The sequence below is a fragment of the Humulus lupulus genome, chromosome 1 (genome assembly GCF_963169125.1).
Source record: "Humulus lupulus chromosome 1, drHumLupu1.1, whole genome shotgun sequence".
Lineage (NCBI taxonomy): Eukaryota > Viridiplantae > Streptophyta > Magnoliopsida > Rosales > Cannabaceae > Humulus > Humulus lupulus.
Window position 1 is genome coordinate 244,080,720 of NC_084793.1, and position 25,452 is coordinate 244,106,171.

General features: G+C 38.2%; 1 non-coding gene across 1 annotated transcript; it reads left to right on the top strand.

Moving 5' to 3' along the window:
* The first annotated feature begins 16,860 nt into the window (after nt 1-16,860).
* On the top strand, nt 16,861-16,967 carry LOC133813717 (small nucleolar RNA R71). Its single transcript, XR_009884720.1, has one exon. It is a non-coding gene; the product is annotated as a small nucleolar RNA R71 (small nucleolar RNA).
* Nucleotides 16,968-25,452: the final 8,485 nt, after the last annotated feature.

Here is a 25,452-nt window from a genome sequence, read left to right on the forward strand (position 1 = left end):
AAGAGTAGGGATATAGAGTCTCATAGACCATGCCCTTTTGACGAGCTAGGCCATATCTTAGGTAAGGTTAAAACTTAAAACAATGTTAAAATGGCTTTCATTTGAGGAATATAAAATAAAAATTGTTCTTTTTGGGAAGGACATCCACCTTCTTTAACCAGCAAAAGTAAGTTTGCCTTTACATTATTGATCTCATAGTATTCATTATAATTATTTTCCTTAAAGAGAGGTATAATAAATGCATCGATCATGCATGCATCCAAATTTATTATTCTTATTTATTATATTACAATTTTAGTCTTCATATTAATTTATATAATGTTTTTATTAATTACTCAATATTCTTACATTTGTCCTATGTAAGGCCATACTCCAATATTCCTCTCAAGATGTTGACTATTTTTTGCTCACCAATTTTGAATTATTGGATCACAAGTGAGCTATTTTTTGCTCACCAATCTTGAATTATCGGATCACAAGTGGTCTTGCTCAACTTGCTAAAATTTTTTGATCTCAAGTATCTTTTTACACTATGTGAATCTCATTTGGCTTACTTTTATTTATTTGTTTTTAATTCGGTTCATTATTTGGATTGGTGTGCAGATCCTGCTAAACATATATGGCTCATGATATTATGATAAGAATCATGAAGTTTTATCTAAAAAAATAATTAGTAATTAGTAGAGTTATGTTCTTATTAATAATTTAATATTCTTACACTTGGACACCATTACGAGTAATATGTGTATAATGTTATAATGATATCTTTTATGTGCGCATTCAATAACAATAAAACGAGCCTTAAGAAAGTCCATACATCGAAGATGTTGAATAAATGCCAAGTCAAATTCATTACTAATGTGACTTTATATGATTGGTTGGTTAATAATTGAAGAAATAGGAATTGGGATGTTATGGTGGGGAGTGGTGTTGTGAATAATAATAATAATAATCTGAAACCGGGGTTTATAGAGATTGAAGGTTTCGAAAAGATCTAAATGTAATGTACTGCTGCCAATATATAAGTAGTAATAAGTTAAAATTTTCAGGCTTCTTTATGATATAAACTCTAGGTAATGCTATTTATCCATCAGTCTATTTAACTATAGATTCCCACTGGCATGAAAAGGATACATCTTTATGATTCCCTTCCACGCATTTCGGATTCACTAAAGAGTATGTAATAATAGAAAACGTTAAGTAAAAAAAAAAAAAGCTGGCTATATATGTGGAGACTACACTGTCAAAGCTGAATGTTGATGCAGTTCTCACTGGTTGTTTCCTTTTAATTATTTGGACCAATCGATCGATATAGACTACACATACATACACATAAAAATATGTGTTTATTTCATGAAGTCATTATAACTATTCTATCTCCATTGTATTATTAGATCAATAATTGGTACATTCAACATCCAGTAATAATAATATTAATCTAGATATAACCTTATTATTTTTCCCTTTATTAATAGGGTTCTATGATTAATTATTTAATTATAGTTTTGTCGTTACTTGGGTTATGAGATTGCATTCCCAGTATTTAATTAATTTCAAGACTATAAACTAGGTTTGATTTGCAAGCTAGCAGCTCCTCGATATCATTTATTCAAATTATTTTCTTTGCTAGTAACAATAATGATGCAAAATAAAATATAATCGCATTAATAAGCTTAATATATATACAATGATTATAACTTTGCTTTGTCGCATCTCAATTTATGTATAGCTGCTTCCTTTTCCACATACCACAGATCTACATACAACCTTTTCTCAGACATTGAGAGAGAGAGAAGAAAAGAAAAGAAAAGAAAAGAAAGGAAAAGATATGAAACAATTATAAACAATGTGCTTTAAGATACCCTTTTTAAAAACGCCAACCCTTCTTTTTTTTTTTTTTTATAATAGTAGGGAAATGAGTTGGCAAACATAAGTGAAGTATAATTAATATTATAAAAAAAATATATCATAAGCACAAATTATGTGAATTGACTACTGGATATTATTTTTATTTACACCCAATAAAACTGTCATTGTTCTTCGAAACAGCAAAATAAAAAAAGTAAACCAATATAGCTAAGCTACATTGGGGGAGGGGTTATTATTACATATATGCTGATTATGGATGATATGGCCTTGCAAAATTTGAAAAATGATTTTTATAAGAGTAGCTATAGCTTAGTATTATATAACTGGTACCTGTCAGATCCTATTAGCTAGGTACGTAGGTTAGCCATTACCCTATTGCTCACAAACAAAACAGCAAGTCCACCCATTGGGTATCGAGATTTGAAGGAACCCCACATAAAATAATAGAATGGAATCTGCATTAATATAATGATTTATTATTTATATTTGCTTTACAAGGAGGGACTAGAGATGAAAGTTGATCAAAGGAGGGCAGGATAACCTTTTTGGTTAGGTTTGTGAAAGTGAAACCCACCACTTGTTAAGGGAATCTATGGTTGAATGAGGAGTTGGAATCCACTTAAAAGGGGTTCTTGATGTGAAGAGAAATTAAAATGCATGGATTTTTGGAATAGGGACAGTAACATGGCTCCAAAGCTTTGACAACCTCGGTTCTTTCGGACGTGGAAAGATGGAATCCACTAGATAAAATCCTCATCATTGGTGCCTTAACAGAATTAAACTATGTCTCTTTGCCACCTTCAATTATTGGGGAAACCAAACTAATACTAATATCCTCCCTCCTCTCTTCCCGGCTCCAACACCTATTATATATCTATATATAAAATCTTCCCCTTCTTTCACAACTTTGGAAAAAGGTACCAACTTTTTAAGATCTCGTTTCTAAAGATAAGTATATTTTTAACCCCCCCCCCCCCCACACACACACATATATATATATGTATAAATATTTATTATTATTAATACAGATCAATGATCTGTGTCTTAAATGCATTGTAGAATTGGTAGTGCATAAATCCCTCTTGTTCCCACCAACCCAAACCTTCAAATAAATATATACATACAACACAAAGTATTTTTTGTTTTATTTTTCTTAAAAAAAATGTACGTATGGAATACCCTTTTATTTTTTTTATTTTTTTTTCTCTTACTTAACTAACAACCGGACTGCGACCACTACATGCTTGTGATTCCTACCAACACTTATTTGGCTTAGTGAGTTGGAGTTATAATATAGACAGATGGTAATGGTATGGCATGCATTTGGGTGTGAGACAATTCATGTATGTGGGGCTAAAAGATGGCCCAAACCGTCATACGTATTGAATACTTAGCCAATGAGTGATGTAGATTTTTTACACGTGTGGCGCCTAGGGTAATGGTCCCGGCATTGAGGGTGGAGCAACGAATAGTGTGGTGGTTTTTGTTTTGGAATACTATAAATAAATACTAATATACTACAAATAATAAGTACGTATATGTTTATACATATGTCCTTTTTTTCATTGGTTCTGGGTTTTGTTGTTCTAGTTCATTGGCTTATTAGATTATAGATGTGCCCCAAACTCTTCGGTCACATGGATCCCCATGTGACCCAGATGCCCTAGTTATGGGGAACAATTGAATAGAGCCCTTATGTGGAAATGGGTCATTGGTCGGTAACTGTCAGAAACCCGGGTCTTACTTGTATGAAAGAGATTGATGAGGAATATGTGAAATAATTGGTATGTGTTCTTTATGGGTAGTCATTATTGATGCTCAACAATTCCATGCATTATATATGTGTAGAAAAAACTCACCATTCATTACAACACGTATACTTTTGAAGTTATTGGAACCAAACGCTACAGCTAGTGTTAGATTATATATATATATATATTTTATATAGTGTCTCGCAATTCTAAAATTAATTATATGAATAAAAAATCTTAATGTGCATGGATAATCTCCATTTATTAATATATTCTCATATATGAAACGTGATTATTGAAACTTGTATATGATTTTTCTATCTTGACTCATGTTCATATTTTATATAGGTAATACTTAGGAAGGTCAAATAATATGTAGTTCTATAGTAAAATATAGGGATATTATTAATTAGAAACATTTTGTGAAATTGAGTACTCCTTAATTTCTACCAATAACTGAACCCTTCTTTACATATCCACATGTAATAACTAGTTAGTCGTATCTGTGTGCATTAATAAATAACTAATTAAAATAAAGGCTTTGACATATCATAGAAAGAAAACTAGCGTGAGTCAGCTTTGCATCAGTTAAGTTTGCTTTCGGTTATATAGATAATTAAATAAATATTATTATAAATTGGATTTTCTCTTGATGAATTTTGGGCGTGGGAAACAAGACTAAAAAAAGAATAACTAAAGGAAGTTCAAAAGAGAAAAGGAAAGTATAACAGAACAAAAAATAAAAAAGATTAAAAATATTATTGAACCCCCCATTAAAATAATTAAGTAGGATACAAATTGTATATGTTTTCCAACTAAACATGCATGTGCAAGTGCACGAAAGAAAAGAAAAAAAAAAGTATGGAATCCCTTTAAAACACTTGTATATAATTACGAAGTTGTAAAGCTGTTTCAAGTGAAAAAGTAGATATATTGGCCCCGGATTGTTCTGAGGTGTCCATTGCTCAATGTTTAAAAATTATTAATGCACAGTACACCTTTAAAGTTTCCCTCCTTTTGTCCAACACTCTTTTAAAGTACCATCTACTCAAAGTAGCTTGCTTTTTTGTTAAGAGAAAGAGGAGGAGAAAAAAAATCGAATACAATAATGGTTCTACTTTTAAATGAAAACAAATGAAATTTTGTAGCTAAGAAAATAAATCAACCCATGTTTCTATCCATGATACATATACATACATATGGCGGCCAAGTTTAATTGCTACATGCACGCATCAAAAGCGAAAAATATGATGGAGACCAACTAAGTAATGGTTAATCATATATACATAATGCCCCTTTTACCTATTTTGAAACTCATTATTACATATTTATGCACTTAAGATTGAAAACTTCTTATCAAAAGTCATGTTGAAATTAGTATCATACAGGCTAATTATAATGCATATCCATTTATATTTGTATGTAGAGTTGAGGTTCTGAAACTATTTATTGTTGTCACGAGTGAAGTGATATAGCATGGTCAAACTCAAGCATGCATGCAAGTACTATTTGTTCAGGAAGATAGGTACCAAAGGATGAGAGTCAGATTAGTTTGAAATGTATATGGAGCCAAAATAGGTACTTCGTACGCACAAGTATAGGTAGCTACTAGATATATAGGAAGATGCTGACCCAACAAACGCGCTTAGAGCTTAGTAATAAACATATTTGAAGAACTATCATAGACATATTTTGACGTATTATTAAGACGTTCGTATGAGAAAAAGATTTACAAATCAGAACTGACACAAAGTATTCATCGGATGCATTAATTAGGCAGTAGCGTTCAATCCAAATTTTCCAAACCCCTAGCTAGATCAATATATATTTGAGGTACGCCTATCAACCTTCAGCCGGTCCAATTAAATTATACTACAGGCCCATTTTATAAATTTAGATCACTTTTAATGGGCATAAAAAATAAGGGAATTTTACATTTATATACATAAAATCTAAAGTATTTACAAAAATACCTCCAACTAAATTATTGACACAAATACTCGTGCCACGTCCGCATATCATACCATATTTCAAAAAAAAAATTGAGAAATCCCGCTTCCCAATTTTTTTTTGTTTTCTCTAGATTGTAAAAAGTTATATTTTGATTGCTTATGTACTGATAACATAAGATACCAATAGGTCACTTTTTTTTTATTAAAAGCTTTATTTTTAGATCATATTATTTTGGTATCTTTTGGTTGCTTCTAAAACTTATTTGTAGAAATCTTAATATACTAATTTGTTATTTTAGTTTATATTATGGTATCTTATTATTTCAGATAATAATGAGTTGTCATATGGTATAATAAGTTCGTGTATAGTTTATTAATAAAAATTAATTTAGTATACTACACGGTAACTTTTAAATGAAAACTCCTAATAGATATTTTTAGTCACTCATGGGGAATCAACCTCATAGGCTCCTTGCCAACTGGAAAAGGTGGAGAAAAATACGTTGTAGTCGTCATAGATTATTTTACGAAGTGGAGCGAAGTCAAACCCTTAGATATTATCACCTCGAAGAAAGTCCTAGATTTCATAGTAAAAAATATAATTTGTAGACACGGGATGCCCAGGAAGATTGTGTCAAATAATGGGACCTAATTCGACTGTGATTTTTTCACACATTTATGCGAAAAAATGGAATCATTAAAAGCTTTTCCTCTGTGGCCCATCCACTGTGGCCCATCCACAGGAAAATGGCCAAGTCAAAGAAGTAAACAAGACTCTAAAGAGTTCTATGAAGAAAATACTAGAATAAGCTAAAGGAAGATGGCCGGAGGAACTACCTCAAGTCCTGTGGGCATACAGAACGACAACAAGAACTTCAGCAGGGCATACCCCTTTCTCCCTAGCTTATGGATGCGAGGCCATGTTTCCTATCGAGGTCAAAATCCAAACTATATGGCGCGACGCATACGATCAAGCCTTGAACCAATCCTCGCTTGAAGAAAGTGGACCTTATTGAAGAAAGATGAGACGAAGCCCAACTAAAAAATGTTGCATATCAGCAGAGGGCTAGGAGATATTTTAACAAAAGGGTCTGAGACAAGAAGTTCGGATTGGGAGAATTGGTGCTAAGGCGCGTGTTTCTGGCCACACGAGACCCATCTGCTGTGGTGCTTAGGCCTAATTGGGAGGGACCCTACCAGATCGAGTCCATCATTCGACTTGGAGTTTATAAACTAGAAAGGTTAAATGGAGGATTGATCCCGCGAGCTTGGAATGGTGAACATCTACGACCTTATTATCAGTAATGTAGGAGTGATGTTTATTTGTTTTAACCAAGCTTGTATTTAATTTTTGCTTTTCGTCAATAAAGCACTGAATTTCATTCAAATATTGTGTTTTTATTGTTATTTTTTGCAAGCGTTCAAAATTCAATAACCTAAGATCACTATCATAGGATATTAATGGGGCATAAGTGGTATACAATCATACCATTAGCTCAAAAAAATATAATATAAATAAAAATAAACTCTAATAGCATTGTATGAATTGTTAACCCAAAGAAAACAATAAGTGCATGGATCATTAACCAAATATGAACAAAGAAGTCTGGAACAAACCAGCAAGACCTAATCGACACAATCAAAAGTTGGAATTCTAGATAAACCAAAAAAGAAGCATACATCGAGACCAGGGCTGGAAATTTTTGCAAATGAGTTTCGACCCCGCAACTTCAAGATCATACTTAAGGATGAGGAGATTTTTAAACTAAGAAAAATACTAACAAAGCGCAGTGAAGAATTAAACAAATTAAAAAATAAAATACAATTAGGACAATTATGATTCTCTATTTTTCCACCCTGTTATTTCCTAATGCAAGCATCTATATCCCCTTCTCCCTATTCAAAAATAAGTTGCAACAACAATTCATAATCTGGTCAAGACTTGTGAAATTCAATCTAAATGACAACTTCCTATATTTCTATGGTAAGTTGAATCATGTAGAGGGCATTAGCCACGCAACTCAGAAAATAAACAAATAATCTAGATACTTTCGTTCTAAATTAAATTTGCATCCAAACAATCAAAGCATATCAAATTTCACTTTTCAGATTTCAATTTGATTCATAAAATAGCAATTAGAGGTGATCAATCAATAATCGCACAATTAACATAGATTGCAAGGAATTGAAAGAGATGAAGAAGAATATCAATTTTGCATTAAACCATAACAAGGGTTTCCAAAAGATTCACATAAAAGCCCTAAAAGAAAATTTAGCCTATGATATTCATTCTAGCCATATACTAGTTCAATTACAAACATGAAAATTGACAGAAAAAGATGAAGAAAACTCAGGGACGAATCCTCCAATATGGTGTTCTTACTCCAGCTGTCGTTATGTCTTTTTCCCTCTTTCAGTCGCCTATATGATTCCAAGCAAACCTACCAAAAGTTCCCTCTGGAAAAGATTGAATTGCCCATCAAAAATAGCCAGGTATATCAGAAATCGCGACCCTAGCGCTGTAGCGCTCTTTTGCTAGCGCTGTAGCGCTAAACTCAGAGCCAAAATGGGGAAAAATCTAGGCACTAGCGCTGTAGCGCTCTTTTGGTAGCGCTACAGCGCTAAAGTCAGAAACTAACTTCCTGAAAACTGCGTCCAAGCGCTGTAGCGCTGATGTTGTAGCGCTGTAGCGCTAAAGTCAGTGCCTAGCCTCTTCAAGATTTCTTCCTAGCGCTACGGCGCTCCCAAGGTAGCGCTGTAGCGCTACTTACAGAACCACCAAAAAATCACAAATCTGTCTCGATTTCATTCCATTTTCGCTCCTTTCCAATATTTGCATCACTTAACATCAATAACCCTGAAACAAGAACAAACGAGCATAAATCCGAAATAAAATAATCCTAACTAATGAAAAATAGCCTAAAAACTAGGACCATAAACGAGCCTAAAACTCGTTTATCAAACTCCCCCAAACTAAATCTTTACTCGCCCTCGAGTAAATCCTAAATTAAACTGACAAAACGAACAAGCTAAACCATCATTACCATCTATACTGCTTTGCCAAAACTCATGAAATCTCAATTGCAATAACAATAACCAGAATTTCAGCACAATTGCCTTAAAGTCCAATTTGTAAAGTTCAACTAGGGAAATAAAAAATATATCATGAAAATGACTGCAACATTTGGACTCTATCATATATGCTCAACTCCTTTAAGACAATTCCACAAGCCAAATTTTCAATATGCTTGCATTACTTGATCTTCTCCACTAATGTCAATAACACGTGTTTTGAAATCAAAAGGACTTTCACAGGTTATAGCGTTAGGCTTAGGCAGGGGTAGATAAAATTGTCACTTGAGCTCAATCGTTACCATAAGCATACAACCTTAAAACCAGCCAAATTTTTCTTTACCACCCCAAAAATCACCCTTTTATGCAATTAGAGAGAGAGATTACAGCACTTTTCATTTTCTTATATATATATATATATTTTTTTTTTCTGAATCACACTCCCCCAAACTAAAGATTTTCCATATCTATGTATAATCGAGGAGTGTGACAAAGTGATTCCTTTTTTTTTTTATATATATTTTCTCAAAGACTTCTCTCTCTCTTCTTTTGGCACAATCATACTACATTCCTTACTATTTTGCATTCTTCTTTCCCACAAATTATATGCTTATGATAACAAAGGAAAAGGAAAACAAAAATAATGAGGTTAGGAAATTTAGGCTCAAATAGTATAATCACGAACAAAAACCAAGTTTAAGGCTCAAAAAAGGTGACTAAGGATAATTAAATCAAGGTTGGCTTGAAAGGCACAATTGATCCAATAAAATTGCCTAAATCACTTTTCTAAACACATGTCATCAAGGATTTCGCCTCAAAGGCCAAACAATGCAAGTTCTATCAAATTCAAATTGTCATACCACCAACCCTAGTCAAACATATATAATAAACTCCAAAATGTTGCATTTTCAAAACATATAAAAAAAAGTTCCCACAAAACCTTTAAATTAAACTCTAAACCAATTGAACCAAGCACACAGTTGAATTCAATTTCCTTTTCACAAGCAAAAACAAAGCAGCAACAGACACGAATGATGGTTTAACAATTACACTAACAACACAGAAAATAACACAGCAGACTAAAATTTAAAATAAACAACGCACAAAACAAAACAATTTAAAATAAGCTCTCCCCCAAACTTAAAATACACATTGTCCCCAATGTGATAAGGAAAAGAACAAGGGAAGAGAACTTACCTGACCAGCCGCATCAGTATGGCGGTGGTGGTGGATGGAACGAAGGACCTTCAAAAGGCTGAGATTGCGGAGGTTGAGGTGCAGGAAAACCAGTAAAGGACGGGGGTGGAGGCGGAGGGTAAAACGGAGAGTACGGTGGATAAGGTGGAGGTGGAGCAAAATAAGTGCGATCCGAATCATCTAGCGACCAGCGGTTCAGCAAATTGTTTAATTGAGCCACATGACTCACTTCATAATCATATCGCTGGCCTAAATACTGATTCACCATATGTTGCTGCTGAACCACATATTGATTCTGTTGGATTAAATAATCCAACTTCTCATTAACTTGCTGTAAGCTTGAATTGCTACCGCCACCTAATAAAACTGGTTCATCTTCCTCCTCCACAACAGCTTCCACACGGCGCTTTCCCTTTTTTCTTGCTTGCGGCACATATAAAGGAGGCGCAGGATAGTCATTCATCAAATTAATGGATAATGATTGCTGCAGCGAATGATAGATATCAGTAACGAACTCTGGGACACCAGCCTTACAGCACAACATCGTGATGACTGATCCATGGGCTAAACCTCCAGTAGTGTGCCCTTTTTCAATGAAATTGATGTTGGCCTTAATCCAAATACCCGGATTAACACTCATCCCCTGCATCAATGCGTATATCAATAAGGCTCAATCTTTAGTCATATCAGATACATGACTAACAGGCATGAATCGAGCACACACAAAGAACGCCCAAAATCTTGCCTCCATGTTAAGTTGGCATGAGGCTATACTTTTAGGGAGGCTGCCAGATAAATTCCAAGGGGCGCCTTCAAAACACAGTTTATCAGCCACAGCCGCAAAATCTATAGATCCGCTCAAGAATTAGGCATATTCCTCCTCCTCCTGTTTGATATGCGGGGCTTTGAACACTCTATTAATCGCTTCAGCAGTGAAGGGCACACGTTTCCCTCGAACAAAGACTGTGTCATTGTGTTTATCTCGTAAGTTGGCATAAAACTCATACACCAACGACACATTAGCCTGAGCCAGCCTAGTTACAAAATCGCCCCATTTCCTATTCATGAGATTCACCCGAACCCGTTCAAAAATCGGATGAGCAAATGGTTCAGACTGAAATTCCACTTCCCTCTCGGGGATCAAAGGTTTCCTGACAAATTTCTCATACCGCTCCTGAGCCTGGAAATTGATAAATCGAGTCTCATCATACTCATGCTCAGAACTTTCTTCCCTAGGTTGAGACGCAGATGCTTGCCCCTTTCCCTTGTCCTTATTTCTACCCGCTCTACTCTTGGGTGCCATTATCTCTATTATCACCAAACCATAAGACAAAATTTTTACAGCACCTCCCCTATCAATAGACCCTTTCCTCTTCACAAACAGTAACAATATTCAACCTTTCAAGCAAATCAACTAGAATCCCCAAACCCAAGCCACAGAAGGGATTCACCCTCTTCAATCAATCAAGGCCAGCCAATCCCAAATATCACAACAAAACAAATCGGGGGAGGAAAGGGAAGAAGACCACTTACCAAACCTTTGCAATCGATTCCCTTACGCTTGAATGTGAATACCCCCTTCAGAATTTCCACTTTTTGCAAGAAATTAGATCAATGAATTCCTAGGGTTGCAAAACAGATTTGGGGCAAAATTGAAATAGGTTGGAATGGAAGAGAAGAAAGAAGGAAATAAGATGAAGAATGAAGGAAAGATGGAGGGTGTGTGGGGAAATTTCTGGGAAAAAGGCTGCAATGGAAAGGCTATGGAGGTTATGGAGAGGATAGGAATAAGAAAATAGGGATGTAGAAAAAGAAAGAAGAAGAAATGAGGTTAAAAAATCGCACCTATCTGATTTTTTAAGTGGTTTACTGGGCCGAGCGCTAAAGCGCTATATGAGTAGCGCTGTAGCGCTTATACGCGATTTTGGATTTTGCCTCTAGAACCAGCGCTATAGCGCTGGTTTAACAGCGCTGTAGCGCTTGTTGACCCCCGAATGTGCTGTCCTTCTCTGAGAAGAGCGCCATAGCGCTGCAAGTATAGCGCTGTAGCGCTATGGCGCCTGAAATCACCACATTGTTGTATTTTCAATTTTTTTTTTTTTTTACTTTTTTTTTTCTTTTCACGATTTGCACGGTTCAAAAATACATGAAAATAAAATAAATAAAAAAAACTACTAAAAACTAAATCCCAACATTGTTCAAAACCAAATAAAATAAAATAAAATAAATTTACAACTGAGAATGCCTCCTCAAAGCGCTGTCTTTAACGTCATTTAGCCGGACGCTGGATCCCTCTTCAAAGAGGCTTCAGAAGGAGGACAGACTTTGCTTGATCAAAAGTACCGCCCAAGTAAGGTTTCAATCTCTGCCCATTGACTTTAAAGGAATCACCTGAATTGCCCCGAACTTCTACAGAACCATATGGAAAGACGTGAACAACAGTGAATGGCCCTGACCATCTTGACTTCAATTTGCCAGGAAACAGTCGCAGTCTTGAATTGAACTGAAGTACCTGCTGCCCTGGTTGGAACTCCTTTTTGATTAAGTTCTTGTCATGCCAAGCCTTTGTTCTTTCTTTATAAATCTTGGCATTCTCATAAGCCTCATTTCTGAACTCGTCAAGTTCATTCAGTTGCAACAGCCTTCGTTCACTAGCGGCATTCCAATCAAAATTCAACTTTTTCATAGCCCAGAATGCCCTGTGCTCCAATTCAACTGGCAGATGACACGCTTTACCAAACACCAACCTGTAAGGAGACATGCCTATTGGTGTTTTGAATGCAGTTCTGTATGCCCAAATTGCATCATCTAGCTTTTTCGACCAATTCTTCCTCGAACTGTCAATGGTCTTCTCCAGGATGCTCTTGATTTCTCTGTTCAAAACTTCAGCTTGCCCATTTGATTGAGGATGGTAAGGCAAAGCTTTACGGTGATAAACTCCATATCGAGCCAGCAATGCATCCAGTTGCTTATTCACAAAGTGTTTCCCTTCATCACTAATCAGAGCTCGGGGAGTGCCAAATCTAGTAAAAATATGTTTCTACAGAAAATTAAGCACAGTTTTACCGTCATTGGCTCTAGTTGCTGCAGCCTCCACCCATTTGGATACATAATCCACTGCCAATAGAATGTATTCATTGTTGTAAGATGGTGGAAAAGGTCCCATGAAATCGATGCCCCATACATCAAACAGTTCCACTTCAAGAATCCCTTGTAGAGGCATTTCATTTCTCCTCGAGATATTGCCAGTTCTCTGACATCTATCACAAGCCTTGACAAAAACATTGGCATCCTTGAATAATGAAGGCCAATAGAAACCACTTTGTAATACCTTAGCCACTGTTCTTGATGCTCCAAAATGCCCTCCGCATTGTTGAGTATGACAGTGATTAAGAATGGACTGCATCTCTTCTTCAGGAACACACCTTCTGATAATCTGATCAACACAGTGCCTATAGAGAATAGGTTCCTCCCAATAGTAGTGTTTCACCTCAGAAAAGAATTTCTTTAATTGCTGCTTTGACATTTCAGGAGGCACAATTTTTGCAACCAAGAAGTTCACTATGTCTGCGAACCAAGGGATAGCAAAAGTCTCACTTACCCCAAACAACTGCTCATCAGGAAAGTGATCATTGATTTGCACTGCTTTCTTATTTTCAGTCTCCTCCACCTCAAGTCTAGAGAGATGATCAGCTACCACATTCTCGCTGCCCTTCTTGTCACGAATCTCCATGTCAAATTCTTGAAGCAACAGAATCCATCTAATCAGGCGGGGCTTGGCATCTTTCTTTGACATCAAGTATTTAATGGCAGAGTGATCAGTGTAGACAATCACCTTGTTACCAATCAGATATGGTCTGAATTTATCGCAAGCAAACACAATAGCTAGCAATTCTTTTTCTGTAGTGGCATAATTCAGCTGAGCATCATTTAGAGTCCGACTAGCATAGTAAATAGACCTAAATACCTTGTCAATCCGCTGTCCCAAAACTGCCCCCACTGTGTAATCACTGGCATCACACATCAACTCAAAAGGCAATTCCCAATTCGGAGCTATCACAATTGGAGCAGAAATAAGCTTTTCTTTCAAGAAATTAAAAGCCTTCAAACATTCATCATTGAAATCAAAGACAACTCTGTTCATAAGCAGATTTGAGAGAGGCTTGGACACCTTAGAAAAATCTTTTATGAATCTTCGATAGAACCCAGCGTGACCAAGAAAACTTCGAAAACCTTTGACTGAAACAGGAGGAGGCAGCTTTTCAATGGTAGAAATTTTTGCTCTATCTACCTCAATTCCCTCACTTGAAATTTTATGGCCAAGAACTATCCCCTCTTTCACCATAAAATGGCATTTCTCCCAATTCAACACCAGATTAGCCATCTCACAACGACGCAGCACGTTCTCCAAGTGACCCAAACAGAGGTCGAATGATGAACCAAAAACAGAGAAATCATCCATGAAAATCTCAATACACCGGTCTACCATGTCTGAAAATATGGCCATCATGCACCGTTGAAATGTTGCAAGGGCATTGCATAGTCCAAATGGCATTCTCCTGAAAGCAAATGTGCCATAAGGACATGTGAAGGTTGTTTTCTCTTGATCCTCTGGTGCAATAGCGATCTGATGATACCCAGAATACCCATCCAAGAAACAGTAGTAGCTATGGCCTGCCAATCTGTCAAGCATCTGATCAAGGAAAGGCAAAGGAAAATGATCCTTCCTTGTGGCCTTATTAAGCTTGCGGTAGTCTATACAAATCTGCCACCCCGTTACAGTCCTTGTTGGAATGAGTTCATTGTTCTCATTTTTCACTACAGTCATTCCACCCTTTTTAGGCACCACTTGCATAGGGCTCACCCATGCACTATCATAAATTGGGTAGATCACCCCAACATCCAACCATTTAAGAATTTGCTCAAGTACTACATCCTTCATGGCTGGATTGAGTCTTCTCTGGGCCTCTATGGATGGCTTGCTATTCTCCTCCAATAAGATTTTATGCATCACTGTCGCTGGGCTTATTCCTCTAATATCTGCCAAGGTCCACCCAATGGCCAATTTATGCTCCCTTAAAACCCTCAACAGTTTCTCCAATTCTATCTTTGACAAGTCAGCTGACACAATGACCGGTAAAGTTTCATTCTCTCCCAAATAAGCATATTGCAAGTGATCTGGGAGGACCTTTAATTCCAACGGTGGTGGCTGCTGAATGGAGGTTAGCGGTTTATCAGTCGCATCTGCTAGTTCTTGAAACTTCTTCCAATATGGTAAGAAAGAGTTGATCCAGTTTACACATTCTCTGATCTCAGCATCATCGCCCTCATCACCCAATAATACTGCCTCTAAGGCATCACTGCTCATCCTTCTCTTGGAGACTGCCTTTTCTATCACATCCACATAAAAGCAACTATCACTAGCCACTGGATACTTCATAGACTTGAAGACATTAAAGACCACCTCATCGCCTTGAACTCTAAGCTTAAGCTCTCCTTTGTGAACATCAATAAGAGCTTGGCTTGTGGCTAAAAATGGCCTACCAAGAATAATTGGGACATCTGTGTCCTCCTCCATGTCTAGAACAATAAAGTCAGCTGGAAATATGAACTTATCCACCTTCACAAGAACATCCTCAATAATACCTCGTGGATGTGTTAACGATCGGTCTGCGAGCTGTAAAGTGACAGTTGTTGGTTTTGCCTCCCACAAACCAAGTCTTTTAAACACAGATAAAGGCATCAGATTGATACTTGCCCCCAGATCACATAAGGCGTGCTTGCATTCAAACTTGCCAATGGTGCAAGGTATGGTGAAACTCCCCGGATCTCTCAGCTTTTGGGGTAATTTCCTTTGTAAAATTGCACTGCACTCTTCAGTGAGTGCTGCAGTCTCATAGTCCTCCATTCTCCTTTTCTTTGACAAAATCTCCTTCATGAACTTAACATAACTGGGCATCTGCTCCAAGGCCTCAGTAAAAGGAATGTTTATGTGCAGCTTTTTAAACACCTCAAGAAACTTAGAAAACTGTTTATCAAGTGTAGTCTTTCTAAGCCTCTGAGGGTATGGAACTCTAACTGGCTGTTCAATAACAAATGGCAGATTCTATTCTGACTGTTGATGGTCTTCAGTAACCCTTTCTGAACCAGACTGTTCACCCATCTCTTTATTCTGAACCACTGCCTGTGGAGGTCTAGGATGCTCAGTTTGCTTCCCACTCCTCAGAGTAATTGCCTGAACTTGCTCCTTGGGGTTGACTTCAGTGTTACTAGGCAAGTTTCCCTGGGGTCTGTTATTGAGCATATTGGCCAACTGCCCAACCTGTGTCTCAAGGTTTCGAATAGAGGATCTGGTCTCAGTCATAAATTGAGTCTGAGTATTAGTAAGAGTCAACAAGGCAGCTTGCAGTTCATTAGGCCTCTCAGGTTGAGGCATTGATTGTTGAGGCCTAAGCTGTTGTGATGATGAAGCTTGATTCATAGGTGGGTGAGGCATGTTATTCTGAAATTGGCCCTGAAACTGAGGTTGTTGGCCTTGATTATTCTTCCATGAAAAATTGGGATGATTTCGCCACCCAGGATTGTAATTGTTGGAGAATGGATTATTGAGCGGCCTTTGAAAGTTTCCCACCGCTTGAACTTGAGCATGATCCATTGGGGTGTTATTCATACAGATAGGGCACTGATCGATAGAATGAGCACCACCACACATTTCACACCTCACTGCCATCTGAACCGCATTAGCAGATACACTGCTCTGTTGCAACTGCTTGGTCAAAGAGGCTACTTGCGCTGTTAAAGCAGTGATTGCATCCAGCTCATGCACCCCAGCTACCTTTCTAACTCCTGATGATCTTTCCTCAGACCACTGATGGTTGTTTGTAGCCATGTCCTCCAGCAGCTCATAAGCACCAGTTGCGCTCTTGCTCATAAAAGTGCCACCCGCTGCAGTATCAATAATGGTTCTGGTTGTCGGACATAAACCATTGTAGAAGTTCTGTACTAGCATCCACTGTTCAATGCCATGATGAGGACATCTTCTCAGGAGTTCCTTAAACTTTTCCCACGCCTCATATAATGACTCTCCATCATTCTAGCAAAAGTTATTTATCTCTCCCCTCAATTTAGCAGCTTTGGACGGAGGGAAGAATTTGGACAAAAATTTCTGAGCTAGATCTTGCTAGGTGACAATAGAGTTTGGCTGCAGAGAGTTCAGCCAAATTTTTGCTCTGTCCCTTAGAGAAAATGGGAAAAGCCTGAGCTTGATTGCATCATCACTCACTCCATTATATCTGAAGGTCCCACATAACTCCAGAAAATTGGACAAATGGGTGTGAGGATCTTCAGAGGGTAACCCATTGAATTGCACAGAAGACTGCACCATTTGTAGAATAGCGGGCTTTATTTCAAAGTTGTTGGCCTCTACAGTTGGTGGGCGTATACTATTTTGTACTCCCGTCAGAGTGGGTAGCACATAATCTCGCAGGCTCCTCTCAGCATTGGTCTGAGCCTGAACCCCTCGTACAACTCCAGGAGTTTGAACATTCCTGTCATCCCTTTCATTCTGTGCCATCTTCACAGATTTCTGGGCCTCTCTCTTGTTCTTTCTGATTTGATTGCAAGACTTTTCAATCTCAGGATTCAGAGGAACAAGTGTGTCCTTTCCTTTTCTGCCACGCATATACCAAAATTCACCTGAGATAGATAAATTAAGCAACTAAACAGATTAGAAACAAGAAAAAATTAAAATCAAATTAGAATAAAAATTAATTAGACTGATATTGATAATTATTTTCAGTCCCCGGCAACGGCGCCAAAAACTTATTGCGAAATTTATAGCTATGCAAGTGCACACAGTCGCAAACTTGTAATAAAATGGTAAAACCAAGTATCGTCCTCAAGGACTGATTTATCAATTACCAATCAATTAATCCCTTAATTCTATTTGATTAAACAATTATCAAAGATTTTTAAACTAAGAAAAATACTAACAAAGCGCAGTGAAGAATTAAACAAATTAACAAAGAAAATACAATTAGGACAATTATGATTCTCTATTTTTCCACCCTGTTATTTCCTAATGTAAGCACCTATATCCCCTTCTCCCTATTCAAAAATAAGTTGCAACAACAATTCATAATCTGGTCAAGACTTATGAAATTCAATCTAAATGACAACTTCCTATATTTCTATGGTAAGTTGAATCATGTAGAGGGCATTCGCCACGCAACTCAGAAAATAAACAAATAATCTAGATACTTTCGTTCTAAATTAAATTTGCATCCAAACAATCAAAGCATATCAAATTTCACTTTTCAGATTTCAATTTGATTCATAAAATAGCAATTAGAGGTGATCAATCAATAATCGCACAATTAACATAGATTGCAAGGAATTGAAAGAGATGAAGAAGAATATCAATTTTGCATTAAACCATAACATGGGTTTCCAAAAGATTCACATAAAAGCCCTAAAAGAAAATTTAGCCTATGATATTCATTCTAGCCATATACTAGTTCAATTACAAACATGAAAATTGACAGAAAAAGATGAAGAAAACTCAGGGACGAATCCTCCAATATGGTGTTCTTACTCCAGCTGTCGTTATGTCTTTTTCCCTCTTTCAGTCGCCTATATGATTCCAAGCAAACCTACCAAAAGTTCCCTCTGGAAAAGATTGAATTGCCCATCAAAAATAGCCAGGTATATCAGAAATCGCGACCCTAGCGCTGTAGCGCTCTTTTGCTAGCGCTAAACTCAGAGCCAAAATGGGGAAAAATCTGGGCACCAGCGCTGTAGCGCTCTTTTGGTAGCGCTATAGCGCTAAAGTCAGAAACTAACTTCCTGAAAACTGCGTCCAAGCGCTGTAGCGCTGATGTTGTAGCGCTGTAGCGCTAAAGTCAGTGCCTAGCCTCTTCAAGATTTCTTCCTAGCGCTACGGCGCTCCCAAGGTAGCGCTGTAGCGCTACTTACAGAACCACCAAAAAATCACAAATCTGTCTCAATTTCATTCCATTTTCGCTCCTTTCCAATATTTGCATCACTTAACATCAATAACCCTGAAACAAGAACAAACGAGCATAAATCCAAAATAAAATAATCCTAACTAATGAAAAATAGCCTAAAAACTAGGACCATAAACGAGCCTAAAACTCGTTTATCACTTGTATTTAATTTTTGCTTTTTGTCAATAAAGCGTTGAATTTCATTCAAATATTGTGTTTTTATTGTTATTTTTTGCAAGCGTTCAAAATTCAATAACCTAAGATCACTATCATAGGATATTAATGGGGCATAAGTGGTATACAATCATACCATTAGCTCAAAAAAATATAATATAAATAAAAATAAACTCTAATAGCATTGTATGAATTGTTAACCCAAAGAAAACAATAAGTGCATGGATCATTAACCAAATACGAACTAAAGAAGTCTGGAACAAACCAGCAAGACCTAATCGACACAATCAAAAGTTGGAATTCTAGATAAACCAAAAAAGAAGCATACATCGAGACTAGGGCTAGAAATTTTTGCAAATGAGTTTCGACCCTGTAACTTCAAGATCATACTTGAGGATGAGGAAAAGTAACTGGAAAAACAAAATATAACTAGACTAACGAGGTTATGCGCCATTAAGTATTTTTTGAAAAATACATGGTAAAAGTAAAGTTCGACCTTGACAATAATGAAGTTGAATATGGGCATTTCAAATAAAGTATGCATGAATGTATCGAAATTCGAACTTAAACCCAACATGTATTTGTACAGATAAACAAATATAAAAGCAGGTCCTTAGTAACATGCTCGAAATATTTCAATCTAGTAATATGATGTATAATACTAAGGCAAAAAGCTAAAGGTAGATAATGTACAAAAAGTTTTTCAAGCTAGACAGTTAAAAGCTTAAAAACTACTATTAAACTATAACATTCACGAGATAATCAAAATAGCTAAAACTCTAGTTGTAAATTGTCTTTGCTCCAAGGGCATAAAAAAATATAGAGTGTAAATACAACAATAATAAGGGACGCAACCCTATTCGAGATAGCTCAGTGCTGGTCAATTGAACAAGACTTGGCCTCCTCGCCTTTTTCATCCCCGTTACTGCCATCCTGGGTAGTGGCTGTGACCTCCTCCTCGGCCAACCGAGCCTTCCATTTGGAGAAAAACTCCTCTTCTTTGTCTTGAAGGAACGAAGTGTCGATGTTGGGGTTTAGAGACCACATCATGTACATAGCTCGGTATGTAGCCCAATCCTTCTTGGTCTTGAACTCCTCGAGCATGTGCTTCTTCTCGTCCTCAAGAATTTCAAAGGCGGAATTCTTTTCCTCCTTCAGGCGTTCAGCCTCGGCCTTGGTAGCACTTGTCTCTGCCTTCAAGCGATCAATCTCGGCCCTAGCAGCGTCAAAATCTGCTGCCTTGGTGTCGAGTTCCACCTTCAGGCTGTTGACAATAGTAGCCTCAAAGGAGTCAAGTTTGGCTTGGAGAAGCTTGAGGTCATCCTCGGACTTGGCTCGTGTAACGTCCCAAAAATGCTAATAAAGTTTAGTGCCTTAATTAACGTGTTGGGAGGGCATAATTGGATATGTGCATGATTAATTGATTACATACATGACTACATGACATGGATGACTTATATGATAATATGAGTATATTTATATGCATGTTTTATAAGTATTAGATATGTGTGTGGGTCCGTTCTTGTTTATAAGAGCATATTTGTAATATTGGCTCGTTGCAGGCATAAATGTGATTATATGTGTTAAATAATTGAGACCACATTATTATATGGATATATTTGTAGTATATGGGTCGAGGTGATCCTAGTGAGCGGATTAGCGGAATAGTCACAACAGGGTTTAATACCCGGCTCAGGTGAGCCTATGGGTATTTTAGGAAACTTAACGTATATTTGGGATTTATTGAGTAATAAGTAGGTATTTGGTAGTTAGTTGGGCATATTGGGAATAATTGGGAATTTGGAAGGCAACTCGAGGAATTAGCAGGAAACAACGAAAATGACTATTTTGCCCTTATGGGCAATAAAGGGTTGAGCTTTCACTAAGGGAATTTTGGTCTTTATGTTAGAGAGTACAGATAGGAAAGGATTTAGAGATAAACTAGAAGCATCAGGAAAACTCTCTCTCTCTCTCTCTCTCTCTCTCTCTCTCCATTTGGAGTGCTTGGAAGCTTAGTAAATTTGGGAAGTTGAGCTAGAAACAAGCAAAGGAATAGCTGAGGATTAGAGCCATTAACTGAGGTAAGAATTTTGTCTTAATTCTTCTGGAAATCCAGACTGTTAGGATAAGTTTTGACTGGGTTTTGGATGTTGATTTATTGATGAATTGGGGTGGTAGTTGCAATAGGTTTTTGGGTGATTTTAATGCCTAGGTTGTGTGGTTAAGAGTCCTAGAATCAATTTTGGGTTTGGTTCAGGGTTTCAAGGGACTTTTGATGAATTAGGTTGGGAGAAATCACTAGAAAAGCCCCAGGATTTCTGGGTTCACGTGGGCGCGCCTCGACCCATTTCATGGGCGTCGCGACCTGCGTGACCCTAGAAGCCCTGGGGGCTTGCTATTTTGCAGGCGTGTTGTGACCCTAGAGGGTAAAGTCACAACCTGCATACCCTTAGGAGTTGGGGCTGGCGCCTCAGACTTGGGGGTGCACCCTTACGACCAGCTCTCGACCCGCCTAGGCAGCCTTAGCTAAAATAGGTTTTTGGGCTCGGGAACTTAAACCTAGGCGCTCGGGACAAATTATACTACATGTTTTAGGGGAATTCGAGGTTTCAGAGGCTAGTATTTTATTCCAAAGCATTTAATTTGGGTTGGATTTTAATAGTTATCCATTTTCTCTTGTGAATAGGGTTACCATTAAGGCTCAAAATTGAGGATTATGCTTGGGATCACTATATATCTTCAGCTCGGGATTCGAGGTAAGAAAATTGCACTCGAGTTATGACTGGGGCTGGGATTCCGTGTAAATGAACATATGTGAAATTATAAATGTATTTGTGAACAGAAATACCTGGATAGACAAGTTAGTTCGTGCTGCTTTCAATTACGTGCTTCGCAACTTGTATGTCTACTATGTTTGATGTGACAGTCCGACCTAAGGGAGCCAGGGCTGATGTAATGCGTACTGAATGCAGCTTAGCCTAAGCGAGCTGGGATCATCTAAATAACTAGAGGGCTAGGCCTAAGGGCGCTGACATCTAATTAATTGATTTATATGTTTGGATTAAACTATTATTGTTGCCTAGCTTAGTACTTGTATTTTGTTGTTGATTGAACTGGTTGATCTAAAAGTTTATTATGCACACTTTCTTGTTATCTATGCTTGTTGAATTTAGTTCTCACTGAGCCTTGGCTCACGGGTGCTATGTGGTGCAGGTAAAGGCAAGGAAAGCTGGACCAACCATGAGTTGGAGAGCTTTGGGGGCGGAGTGTACATCGGCAGCTGCTTGACTGCCACGACCGAGGAATTTACAGGGACTAGAGCCAAAATTTGTATTTTTCCATTTAGGCAGGCTGTAGTTGTGTTTACTTTTGAGGGTTGTAACCATCGTGTAAACATTATTTTTGGGATCCCATGTATCAAACTCTTATTCTAATAAAAGCCAACCATTTTACGATCAAAATCTTTTAACCCTAGTTTGTTAGTTGACTTTAGAAACACGTTTGTGTTCAAACGATTTAATTAACAAGTCTTGGAATATTTTAAACACACAGTGTAACAATCTTGGTTACCCAGGGCGTTACAACTTGGTATTAGAGTAGACTAAGTTTAAGGGTTCTTGAAAACAGGCTGGCCATGTACACTCGCCGCTAAAGACAAGATCGACTCAGGGTTTGGTAACCATATATGTGCTTATATGTTTGAGAGTTTAAATGAAATATAAATGCTTTATTTGTATGTTTATTAGGGAGCATGAGATATACTAATTGGGCCTGGCCCTTGACTGCTATGTGAATATGATAAGATGTGCTTATTAGCATTGCTACTGTATGTGAATGATTGTTTAAATGCATCCTTAAGTTATGATTGTGTGCTGTTGGTTGAGTTTCAGCGTTTGATCGTGGGGTAATTATAAACCTGTCATCATTGCCTAACCAACCGAGTCGTTGATTGTAGATAAACTTGGAGAGTTATGCCTCCAAGGCGATCAATTCGACTAGGCGATATCAGGGTTGAGGCTAGAGATGATGAGCAGGGTTAAAACCCTCTGCCAGTTCCAAAGAAATTGCAGCAGTTGCTTGCTGACATGAAAGGTAGACTCCAGAGTCAAGAGGAAGAGATTCATTTTTTGAGGCAGCAAGCTCCGTCAGGGAGTGTTGCACCTAGCATGCCACCTGTCGTGGCACTAGTTGTACATCTGTCTGAGAATGGGAACAGGTGGGAGCCGCTTTACGAAAGATTTAGGAAACAACATCCTCCAACTTTTGAAGGACGACTAGATCCACTTAAGGTTGAACAATGGATGAGTTTGATTACCTCCATACTGGACTTCATGAGGGTGGAAGGTAACAACAAGGTGGCACGTGCCACCTATATGCTTCGTGATGACGCCTGCATCTGGTGGGAGGTAGCGTCACAGACTTGAGATGTTTCTACTATTAGTTGGGATGGGTTTAGAGACTTGTTCAACCAGAAATACTACAGTATTACCTTTAGGGCGGCAAAGGTGAATGAGTTCACTGGGTTTGGATATGGCAGCATGACAGTTACTGAGTATGCCTTGAAGTTTGACAGGCTAGCAAAATTTGCACATGATCTAGTGCCTACAGATGCAACTAGGCAAGATAGGTTTGTTCGAGGGCTTAATGCTATGATAGCCCGAGATGTGAGGATCACATCAATACTTGGGGAGACAACTTATGCCCAGGCGGTTGAGAAGGCCCTCACTATTGAGGAGGCAGAGAAAACGATTTTGGGGGAGAACCTTGCGAGACGGGATGTTCGCAGGGCAGTGCCTTCACTTACAGGGTCTGGTAGGGGCAGTGGCCCCAGTGATCAGAAGAGAAAGACCCCTAACACCTCGACCACTACTGGTCTTGATAGGAGGGGCTGGGGTGTTCAGCGTGGCCGTCAGGGAGGCGGTGAAACATGGAGGAGCTAGCCGGAGTGTGCTAGATGTAGGAAGCGTCATCTGGGCGAATGTAGGGCAAAGGCCTGTTGCTTGTGCGGGGTGGTTGGATACCTCAAGAAAGATTGTCCGACCTTGAAGAAAGAAGAACTAGGGAAGGCGGACAGCTCGACTCTAGCTCGAGTGTTCGCCTTGACACAGGCGGAGGCTGAGGCTGAGACTAGTCCCTCGGTAGTGACAGGTCAACTTTCTAGCGTTGGCTCTTCATATACTGTATTGATTGACTCTGGTGCTACACATTCATTTGTTTCTAGTAAAGTGATTGATAGATTGTGTAGGCCTATTGAGTATTATATTGTGGGGTTTGGGACTATACTGCCTACAAGGGAATAGGCAGTTTCTAAGAGATGGATTAATGCACTGCCAATGATGGTGGATAGTAGGGAACTATTAGTAGATTTGATTGAGTTGGGTATGGATGATTTCAACATGATTTTGGGGATGGATTGGCTAGTCAGATATGGGGCCACTATAGATTGTAGGAAGAAGATGGTGAATTTCGAGCTAGAGGGTGAGGACCCCTTTGATTTCATGGGTACTATGCATGGACTTCGCATTCCTATGATATCAACGTTGAGGGCTAGGGACCTATTACAAGGAGGTTGCATAGGTTTTATAGCCAGTGTGGTGGATACCACTAGAGTCATGCCGGTGGGGCCAGGAGAGACTATACTGGTATGCGAGTTTTTGGATGTGTTTCCTGAGGACTTACTGGGACTGTCGCCACACAGGGAGATTCAGTTCATCATTGAGTTAGCGCTGGGTACAAAACCCGTGCCGAGGGAACCATACAGAATGGCTCTTGTAGAGCTAAGGGAGTTGAATATACAGTTCCAGGAGCTACTAGATTTGGGATTTCATCAGTCCTAGCTTCTCGCCATAGGGTGTTTCAGTTTTATTTGTGAAGAAGAAGGATGGGACTCTGCGGATGTGTATAGACTACAGGGAGTTGAATAAGTTGACTATCAAGAACAAGTACCCAATACCGAGGATAGACGACCTGTTCGATCAATTGCAGGGTAAGACGAATTCTCAAATATTGATCTTCGATTTGGTTATCACCAGCTGAGGATCAAGGACGATGATATTTCGAAGATGGTCTTCTGTACAAGGTACGGTCATTATGAGTTCTTGGTCATGTCGTTTGGATTGACCAATGCCCCAGTAGCATTTATGGATCTGATGAACATGGTGTTCAAAGATTTCTTAGATCAGTTTGTGATTGTCTTCATCGACGACATCCTAGTTTACTCTTGTTCAGAGGCAGAGCATGAGCAACATCTTTGACGGGTATTGCAAAGATTGATGGAGCATTGGTTGTACGCTAAATTTAAGAAGTGTGAGTTATGGTTACCGAAGGTAACATTCCTTGGACATATTGTCAGTGGAGATGGGATGAAGGTGGATTAGGCCAAGGTAGAAGCAGTTAGGGATTGGTTGAGGCCAAGGAATGCCTCAGATGTTA